The sequence below is a fragment of the Littorina saxatilis genome, unplaced genomic scaffold (assembly GCF_037325665.1).
Source record: "Littorina saxatilis isolate snail1 unplaced genomic scaffold, US_GU_Lsax_2.0 scaffold_781, whole genome shotgun sequence".
Taxonomy (NCBI): Eukaryota; Metazoa; Mollusca; class Gastropoda; order Littorinimorpha; family Littorinidae; genus Littorina; species Littorina saxatilis.
Genome location: NW_027127649.1, coordinates 35,001 through 37,381, shown reverse-complemented (window position 1 = coordinate 37,381; position 2,381 = coordinate 35,001).

The window sequence follows — 2,381 nt, the reverse complement described above, 5'->3', positions numbered from 1 at the left end:
AATACAAATAAACACAAAAACAAACAGGTCGCTAGCCCCCTCACTCACCCATTAACACATTCACTTAATTACTCACTCACTCACTCACTCACGCACTCACTCACCCACGCACTCACTCACGCACTCACTCACCCACTCACTGACTCACTCACCCACTCACGCACTCACTCACGCACTCACTCACCCACTCACTCACGCACTCACTCACTCACCCACTCATCACTCACTCACTCACTCACCCACTCACTCACTCACCCACTCTCCCACGCACGCACTCCTCACGCACTCACTCACTCACGCACTCACTCACCCACGCACTCACTCACGCACTCACTCACCCACTCACTCACTCATCCACTCACTCACTCACTCACTCACTCACCCACTCACTCACGCACTCACTTACCCACTCACTGACTCAAACGAGTATCAATATCTGTAACAAGTCTGTTTATTCTTTGGCCAAAGTTGAATAGTCTCTCGATCGTTATTAGGGCGAGGATAGGATGTTATGAATGAGATCACTGCTTATTCTACCCTACTGCAGTACCCTCGTAAATTATGCATTTTTAATTCCATTTTCATTGTCATTAATATTCTTTAAAAACAACAACAACAACAGCAATTTAACACTTGTACGATGAACATGATGCAACATGATGAAGACGTCCCGAATCAGAAAATAACATCAACAACCACACAACTACGTAATTGACATGTTACTACGCATGAATAAATGTAACATGATGCTTGCAGTCTACGGCCTTTGTACACCAAGGCTCGGATTTAAAAAAAAAACTCCTCCCTATTCAAGTGGATTCACCAGCTTGAAAGAGTGAATAATACATCATAAAGAAAACACTGGATGGTTGTGACGCACTCTGTTGTCGAAATTATACGTACATACTTCCGTCGTGGGCCATTAGAATGAATGTCATCCAGGATATTGTATCCTCTTCCGAAATCCGACAACTATTATAGAGCAGACGTAGCAGGATTTTATGTGTATCGTGAAAACTGTCATTCTTACACAAGGTTGAATTAACCTTCCGTGTTGTTCGGACATTGCGTTATGTGACTGGAGTATTGTCCTTTGTCCTTGCTTTGTCTATCAGACAGACAGACAGACACACAGACACACAGAAACAGATAGATAAACAGACAGATAAACAGACACACATCGAAAGACACAGACAGACTGTCTGTCTGTCTGTCTGTCTGGTTATCTGTCTGTCTGTCTGTCTGTCTGTCTGTACAAATAAATGCTCGCATGTCCGCACAAGCACACACACTGACACACACTGATACACACACACACACACACACACACACACACACACACACACACACGCACACACACACACTCACACACACATTATTTTCACATTATTTTCACATTATCAACAATATGTATTCTGATGCCACAGTTTGTGTAAAATCCTCTGATGGATACGGTAGGGAACTAATTGTGAAAAAAGGAGTACATCAGGGCAATACATTAAGCCCAACCTTATTCAACATATTCATAAATGATATTACACAAAACTTGTTGGACCCCCCGCGGGTTAGGGGGAAGAATTTACCCGATGCTCCACAGCATGTCGTAAGAGGCGACTAACGGATTCTGTTTCTTCTTTTACCCTTGTTAAGTGTTTCTTGTATAGAATATAGTCAAACATTTTTTAAAGATTTTAGTCAAGCAGTATGTAAGAAATGTTAAGTCCTTTGTACTGGAAACTTGCATTCTCCCAGTAAGGTAATATATTGTACTTCGTTGCAAGCCCCTGGAGCAAATTTTTGATTAGTGCTTTTGTGAACAAGAAACAATGGACAAGTGGCTCTATCCCATCTCCCCCCTTTCCCCGTCGCGATATAACCTTCGTGGTTGAAAACGACGTTAAACACCAAATAAAGAAAAAAAACTTGTTGGATAATGATTCCCCCAAAATTGAAGCTCATTCGAATGATCGATTTTCATGTCTTTTATATGCTGATGATTTACTTATTTTTTCCTCTACAAAGAAAGGCCTACAGCGGAAACTAGATTACCTATATGAGTATTGCCAAAAATGGGGATTACAGATAAACAGAGACAAAACCAAAGTAGTAGTATTTTCAAAAATAGATCCAAAGGTGCCAATATATTTTCATTGTGGAGAAGACATTATTCAAACAGCTGAAGAATATAAGTATTTGGGAGTTGTCCTACATAAAAACGGCAATCTAAATAGAGCACAAGATCATCTGAGCAAACAAGCAAACAAAGCATTTCATGCTTTACGTCGAACGTTCTGTAAAACTGATATCAACATAAAACTTATGCTACAATTGTATGATAGTTTGATTTCACCAATATCAACATATGGTGCAGAAATCTTGTT